At 40.8% G+C, this 8,665-nt stretch overlaps 1 protein-coding gene across 3 annotated transcripts in view; it reads right to left on the bottom strand.

Annotated features, from left to right (window-relative positions):
* The window catches only part of MTMR3 (myotubularin related protein 3), a 137,822-nt gene extending 129,185 nt beyond the window's left edge, over window positions 1–8,637 (bottom strand). For 2 of the 3 annotated variants that reach the window (XM_024767906.1, XM_024767907.1), the window contains exon 1: window positions 8,518–8,637. The gene's annotated coding sequence lies outside the window, so the exon portion shown is untranslated. The remainder of the gene's footprint in view (window positions 1–8,517) is intronic. The other variant, XM_024767904.1, reaches the window with a different exon arrangement.
* Between the last annotated feature and the right edge of the window lie 28 nt (window positions 8,638–8,665).

Here is an 8,665-nt window from a genome sequence, read left to right as displayed (position 1 = left end):
CCATTCTCTACATCTGCGTCTTTACTCCTCTCCTGCCCCTAGGTTCTTCATCACCTTTTTTTTTTAGATTCCATATATATGTGTTAGCATGTAGTATTTGTTTTTCTCTTTCTGACTTACTTCACTCTGTATGACAGACTCTAGGTCCATCCACCTCACTACAAATAACTCAATTTCATTTCTTTTTATGGCTGAGTAATATTCCATTGTATATATGTGCCACATCTTCTTTACCCATTCATCTACCGTTGGACATTTAGGTTGCTTCCATGTCCTGGGTATTGTAAACAGAGCTGCAATGAACATTGTGGTACATGACTGTTTTTGAATTATGGTTTTCTCAGGGTATATGCCCAGTAGTGGGATTGCTGGGTTGTATGGTACTTCTATTTTTAGTTTTTTAAGGAACCTCCATACTGTTCTCCATCTACTTGATATTTTCAAACACACACACACACACACACACACACACACACACAGCTACAGTTCTTGCTCCACATGGCAAGTCCACATGGCATATCAGCAAGCAAACTGGGAATTCAGGCCAAGTCCTGTGTTTACAGTACATAGAATCTGATTTTTCTTTTTAAGGTTTCATAATTCTCAAACAGCTCATTAGGAAGAGAAAAATTAGATGGAGGTCTTGTGTTTAACTGTGACCAAAGCCCAGACTGTCTCAGTCATAGTGGAAATTACAATAAGAAAGTTCAAATCAGCTTGCCTGCCCCATTTTCCCATACCACTTCCTACAGCTGCCACTCTGCTTAGGAACTGGAGTCAGTTAAGGAACCACTTCTTTCCTCTATTTTTTTTTTGGCCACACCCCACAGCATGCAGAACTTCCCCAACCAGGGAGTGAACCCACACCCCCTGCAGTGGACGTGCGGAATCTTAACCACTGGACCACCAGGGAAGGCCACAACCCACTTCCTCAATGGTGACTATGACTTAAACCTTCATAAGCCAGCCAATGAAAACTAAGAACAGGGACTTCCCTGGTAGTGCAGTGGTTAAGAATCCACCTGCCAATACAGGGGACGCAGGTTTGATCCCTGGTCTGGGAAGATCCCACATGCCACAGAGCAACTATGCCTGTGTACCACAACTACCGAGCCTGAGCTCTAGAGCCCACAAGCCACAACTACTGAAGCCCGTGCACTCTACAGACTGTGCTCCACAACAAGAGAAGCCAGCGCAATGAGAAGCCCACGCACTGCAATGAAGAGTAGCCCCCTCTCGCCGCAACTAGAGAAAGCCTGCGTGCAGCAACGAACACCCAACACAGCCAAAAAAAAAAAAAGAAAACTAAGGATATTAAAATGTACTTTAAAATAGCAGCTTTTTCCTAATTATAAGAGTAATACATGTTCATTACAGAAAATTGGGAAACTACAAAGAATATGAAGCAGAAAATGGTCACTATCCCAGCCAAAAATTAATCACTATTAATATTTCCATTCTTGTCTTTACAGGGTCTCTCTTATATATAGAAGTATATTAGTTCACTTACTAAACATGATTTTAAGTTCAGCAGACCAAAGGGGAATAAAATACTAGCTTCTTCAGAAGACTAACTTTTTTTTTCAGTGTTTTCAGAGTAAACCAAAACCACGTGTACAGGCAACTGGAGAGAGTAAGACAAGTAAGAGAAATCATACTTGCTCCTTTTCATTCACCCTATGGCAAACCATTTAGTCCACGTTTCAAGAACCACTATACACCCAACGACTAACTAATGAGTATGTTTCCTTTTTAAATAGGAAACTACTATATAAATAAATATACACATACATATATACACACACACACACAGTCTTGCCAGTAGGAGGGACACACACAGTGAAAAGAATTACATCAAGACTAATTTTTTTGTCACCATGAGTCTATCCTTAAGAGAAAGAGGATATCTGAAAGGCTGATGTAAAGTTAATGACCTCTCCCACAAAAACATTTTCTGTGCACATCAGATGAATGAAAAATCTAACTACAGAAAATGATGTATTGGTTTTACAATGCTATAACTTATTTACACATGTAAATATATATGTACGAGTTCAAACAGTTAGTCCATAAATATTGATAGCTTACTTTGTACCAGGCAGTATATAAAGTGCTGAGGAGTAAAGGAGAATAGCCATCAGTACCTACTTCTGCAGGGATTACAGTCTACCTCTTTAAATATGATGTCAAACACTAGGCATGTGGCCTCAAAGGAGTCACAACATCCCTGATTAAATGATGCTTTCAAATCCTTATGAGGATCTAAGAAGATGTATGTGACAGCACCTTATAAATCATGCTACCTAAGGTAAAAAGGGATACCTGGCCCTTTTCCCAAAATACTGTATATAGCAATCCCCTTCAGTATAAATTATCTTTTAACTGGCAAAAAAAATTTCTTTTAACTAGCAAAAAATAATCGCTAAGGTTGCTCTTTTCACAATATCTAAGATTTCAATATTATCTTTCTCTGATATCGACCCATATAAAATAACTGAAATTAAATTCCCCATGATGGGAAGTGAGAGGGAGACTCATTTTTGTAGTGCAAAAAACACCATTTTCTGATTTCATAACTTACAGCGGGGAGGAAAGGGGCAAATCAAAAGTAACTTATTCAAACTTATGGAAAAAAGTTACCTTTTAATCTAAGATTCATCAGGGAAAGTTTCAACCCAAGAAAGCATTTTTTAAAAGTTACTGACTCAGGCTCTTCCAAATGGAGTTAGAGTGAAAGGTTAATTGTGGTATTTTGCAAGCAAAGGAAAGCAAGTACGGAGCAATTTTTTCAGTCTCCAAGACTTTTTTTTTTTGCGGTACGCGGACATCTCCCGTTGCGGAGCACAGGCAACAGACGCGCAGGATCAGCGGCCATGGCTTACGGGCCTAGCCGCTCCGCGGCATGTGGGATCTTCCCGGACCGGGGCACGAACCCATGTCCCCTGCATCGGCAGGCGGACTCTCAACCACTGCGCCACCAGGGAAGCCCAGACCTAAGCTCTTAGAAAACAAAAATGTTATAACCAAACTGCTTTCCATAAAGCATAGACTTTTAAAAATATACTCCACACGATATCAGTTCTTCATATCTAAAAGAAGTAGACTACTTATTTAGACTGTTTCCTATCCTATGATTTGCCCTTTTCAATTCAGCCACGTCAACAATGACAAAAGGTATCAAACTGATGCTTTATGAGCAAGGTTTATGTTTGCACTTATTGAGGATGTGACTCTGAACAGCATGGGACACTTTAAAGACTATCATAATCCAACTAGGCTGGACCATCTGCACAATTAGTGGAAAGGCCCAAAAACAGTCAACCATAAAAGCCCAACGTTAAATCTTAAGCGTCGAAAGCAGTTACGTCCAAAGTAGAGTATAATACACTTCAAGGAGTACCCAAGATGCTCCACTAGGGTAAACAAGAAAGATATTTGAACTTTATTTTTAATTCTCATCCTTGTTAATTTTTTTGTTTATATTTTATAAGGTACACAATAACCAGTTACTATACATATTATTTGTAAATTAAATACTTAAGGATTGAACATTAATACTCAAATTTTTTTTTACTGTTGGGATGAGCAATCAAAAAGTTTACAGACCATTGGTCTAAAATAGTCCCTATCACTGCACTTTCATTTTTACCTGCCCCTTCCACAGTTACGCTGTAGAGGCTAAGATCTGATGCTGAAAAAAGAACAAAGGAAAACTATTCCCAAACTATTTTAAACTCCCACCAACAAGCTAAAAGGTAGTAAATCACTAGCAAGAATATATGGAATTGCACAGGGAGCTCAGCTCGGTGCTCTGTGTCAACCTAAATGGGTGGGTGGAAGGGAGGTCCAGGAGGAAGGGGATATATGCATACATATAGCTGATTCACTTCATTGTACAGCAGAAACTAACACAATATTGTAAAGCAATTTTACCCCAATTAAAAAAAAAAAGAATACATGGAATTGGACACTGATATTCTCTTGCTGAGACTTTAAAATAGCATCCTATCTAGAGGGTGCCCTGAGTATATTCAAATTTAAAAAACAAAACCCGGGGCTTCCCTGGTGGCTCAGTGGTTAAGAATCTGCCTGTCAATGCAGCAGACACGGGTTCAAGTCCTGGTCCGGGAAGATCCCACATGCCGCAGAGCTACTAAGCCCGTGCGCCACAACTACTGAGCCTGCGCTCTAAAGCCTGCAGGCCACAACTACTGAGCCCATGTGTCACAGCTACTGAAGCCCGTGCGCCTAGAGCCTGTGCTCCACAACAAGAAAAGCCACTGCAGTGAGAAGCCCGCGCACCGCAATGAAGAGTAGTCCCCGCTCGCCACAACTAGAGGAAGCCTGGGTGCAGCAACGAAGACCCAACGCAGCCAAAAGTAAATTTAAAAAAAAAAAAAAAAAAACCCTTTGCCAGGTAAGCCCACTTTTAGGAATTCAGCCTAAGGAAACAATAGCACATGTATTTTAAAAGTCCAAACAAGGGAATTCCCTGGCAGTACAGTGGTTAGGGCTCCATGCTTCCACTGCAGGGAGCACAGGTTTGATCCCTGGTTGGGGAAGCAAAATCCCGCAAGACATGTGGTGCAGAAAAACAAAAAAAAAGAAAAGAAAAAATACATTTTATGTTGCAACTCAATACACATATATAAATGTATAAAACAACAAAAGTTTCCCAAATCAATAATTATTTTTACCATTTCTGATGTGCTGATATTCTCTAGTTTTTAGAAATCACCACATTGATTTCACTACCCTATGACGCTGTCACCTGCCATTTAGAAAACAGAGCCCTAAAACTTTACACAGAATGTACTAAACTCCTTGACCCTTCCACTTTCTACCACCGTTCTAACATAACAAAATGTGTGAAATCTAGCAAGTCTACTCCAAGTGCAAACCTGGGCACAAATGTAAGACTCCCAGATCCCTCTGAAGTTTCCTGAAACACTGTGACCATTTCTATTGGCAGACTGGTACAAGTGCTTGCTAAAAGGTTTCTCCAGGCAGAGTACAGACATTTTGTTGTTGCTTTACCAGAGATATTAGTAAATTCTGCACTTGACAGCAGATACCAGATTTTACCACTGCTCCACAAGCCAACTCTTCCAGGAAAATAGGATTCTAATACAATATGACTCCATTATCATCCCCTTACATTTTTAGATTGCTTTTCATATACACCACTCCATTTGATCCTCACTGACAGGTTGATATAAACAGAGAATTTGCTCTTCTTCCTTTTACTAATGAAGGAACTGAAGCTCAGAAGGGTTATGTGGTTTGCCAGAAACAATACAGCTAATGAGAAGCACAACCCAGGCTTGAACCCAGGACTTACTGGTCATCCAATGCCATGCTACAATAGTTTTCACTTTGAACATCTGATACAAATGTGAATTTAAAAGTTATGTTAAGGTTCTAGGCGCAAAAGTGAAGATACAAGCATGAAATTAAAAATAACAATGAATATTAACAATTTTCTAGCCTCTTAAATTACTGGGAATCCTAATTCAATTGGATATGTATTTAATCTCACGCTTTGTCTTAAGTTTCACTGATTATAAAATTACATATAAATTCACCACAGAAAATTACAAAATTGGGTGGTCTGTAAGAAATAGCTGACCACATAAATTACACAAACTTCCCCCGAACCATTCTTAATCTTGTGGCTTCACACTAAATTTTGAAGTTCCCTATGTGAAATCCATTTTGATTTCAACACTAAGTTAATTACAACAGCATAAGCATGTTGTTTCTGCATAATACTTGCAACATGAGCTCAATTTCCAGAGCACTTTTGGACAATGTCTAAAATCCATAAGTCAAAAGCAGAATTCAAAACAGAATGTTCTTTTTTCAGTTTTTTTTTTAATTAAAAGGTTCATCTACCTATATGAGATTAATACTAAGTAACAATTACAAATTATTAAAGATTTCCAAATTCAGGCTGGAGAAACTACTTGAGGTCAACAAGTACAGGCCTTTAATCGTAGATTGATAAGAAAACTGAGGTCCAGAGAAGCGACATTCCTAACAGCAGTCACAGAGTCAAATTAATGACACAATCTCTGCCAATCTACAGCTTCCCATTATTCTAAATACCTCTGCATCTAACAAAATGTGCTTAAAAAAAAACACCAATACCTAAAAAAATTAAGAAACACATACACACACAAAAAAAATATTAAGGCACATTTAAGACCCAAAAACTAGAGAACAGGATAGTGTGCAATAGCAGTCTTTAGAAAACAGAATCTCTTGATGGGATCTCAAAGTTCCAAACCACAAGGACTAAAAAACTCACTTTTTAATCCAATGCAAATGATCAAGTAACTTTTAATAACAAACACTGTTATCAACCACCAAAACTGTTCTTTTTCCCATCTCAATACTATTCATTTACTCGACAAATATCTGAGAGCACAGTATATGCTGGGAACTATGCTAGCTACTGGAGACACCAAAGAACAAAACAAACATGGCCTCTGGCTCTTGTAGTGGACAACTAGGTGTACTTCTCTAACAATACTACACTATGATTTAACAGGATATTTAGCAAACTCCTTCACTGCTCTATACAACTGTAACATTTTCTTCCAACTCTTCCAAACTTATAACAAACCTCACCACACCCCCTCTGCAATATGACTACTTCCTTTGGTAACTCAGCACTCCACTTTACCACAGAAGGTGTTAACCAAAACTGCAACAGATTTTAAAACTGACTTTACCAGTCCTCAGGGCCTCAGGCATATTTCAACAACTTTTCACAGTCCACAGTAAACCTGCCTGGTTCACAACCCTTGTCTCAAATGACTGCTAATTCACCTGCCCTACCCACACTTTACTAGAAACTGAATCAGATGGTGTAGGAGCAATCATGATGCTGGGAAGCACCTTCAGTGGAGCTCTTTGTGGGCCAGAAGCAGACTTACTGCCTCTCCTTCTCTGCTTCTTTCCTCTGGATTCCTCATTGTATCTCTGGATATAACCTCCAGTCAAGCAGCCTCTAATTTTATCAAGTGTGTTCCTCAGAACCTGCACAAATAATTTTTGGCAACAAATCTGTTTTCCCTACATAAATCCATTATATTTTAAGAGATGCTCAATTTTCAGTTTTGTCTCTCAGGCTTCCCCCTCCTCCATACCTCTGAAATTGTATAAACAATTAAAAACACTCTCAGGAGTCGTAATTAGTGGAAATCTTTTGGAATACCAAAAGCGATCTAAAGCACAAGTTCACAAACCTGGCTGACCAGAATCATTCAGGGAGTTTTGTAAGGATGGATTCCTAGGCCCCACCCTCAGAGATTTTAATTCACCAGGTCCTGTGTGAGGCCCAGGAATCAGCATTTCAGGCAGTCCCTATTATTTCCGACAACTGGTATTTAATTAGGTAAGGACTGAACTAAAAAAACCTGGCCTACAAGCAGGGAAAACCTCGGTTCTCCTATGGCTTGCCATTAACTAACTACAAGTGGGGCTGCACTAGTGTGCTGGTCACTAGAACAGCTCAGGGCCACCTGAAAATGAGGAAAGTAATTAGAGCTGAAAGAAGCCTTTATAGGGAGCAAATCTAAAATTCTAGAACTCTCCAAACTTAGTTAAATGACACATACTGTACTGGGTTTACTCAAAACAGTGTCATTCTCTAAGCTCTTCTACCCACCCAAGTCACAGGCCTTGGAAAAGAAGACTTTCTGCTTGCCACCAACACACCTTACCTTAGCTGGTCTCTGAGCAAAAAGCAACACGCGTCTTGTCTCTTGCCCTACTGAAACAGCCTTGGATCTGAAAGGGGAAGGGTCCCCAACACCTCTTCATGTACGAGTCACGACTACTTTACATTAAAAAAAAAATCATCTCACCTAATTCAACCCAGGCCTCGATGGCACTGTTGTCAACATTATGAGAAACAAGGGTGAAGCTCAACTGGAAGGGCATGCCAACTTTTTTTCCCTCGTTGTGAAAAAATAGATACTGTCAGATAACAAAGTGTATGTCAAGATACTAAAACGGTTAAGAATTTAGGCCTCAGTCTGGAGACGACACCTGACCATCATTACCCAACAATAGCTAATGTGCAAAACTCACAGGTGAGACTATCAGACCCCCGATGAGTTTATTAAAACGGCCATAAAATTTACCCCACTACTTTGAAGGAAGTTTTCCAGCCCAAAGTACAACCAACAATATTATCTTAGGGGTCCTAAGCAGCAGGATTCAATACATTTAGTGGCCCGATTTTCATCTGAGAAATTACTCTGCAATCTTTCGTGGAGCTGTTTGACCAGTGTTGCTGAGCTCTCTCAACCGCCTCCGAACCATCCTTCCCACCCAAGCACTACCAGGTCAGGGTGATGCCCTGCTGCACAGTAAGGCGGCCACTCCTCCTTCCCACAAGTCCCGGGCCCGCTCCGCTCGCCCCGGGGGCTCCGTGGCCCCCGACCTCCGGCCTCTCGCCATGGAGGACTCCCACAGACCCGGTCGGGGCGAGGGGCGCACACTCACCTCCCGGGGGTCCGCGGACATTTCCCCGGACGCTGCGTGGTAGCGCCTCACACCCCTAGCCCCGTGGGCCCTTCCCCACCAAGTTCAGGAAGGCAGCCCGGGTTGGACCCCGCCTCCTCCGCGCCGAGGGTCCGGGCCGCGCCGGGCC

Source organism: Neophocaena asiaeorientalis, unplaced genomic scaffold (genome assembly GCF_003031525.2).
Source record: "Neophocaena asiaeorientalis asiaeorientalis breed wild unplaced genomic scaffold, Neophocaena_asiaeorientalis_V1.1 scaffold828, whole genome shotgun sequence".
In the NCBI taxonomy this organism is placed as follows: domain Eukaryota; kingdom Metazoa; phylum Chordata; class Mammalia; order Artiodactyla; family Phocoenidae; genus Neophocaena; species Neophocaena asiaeorientalis.
Note: the sequence above shows the minus strand (reverse complement) of the source record. Positions and strands in the feature narration are given on the sequence as shown.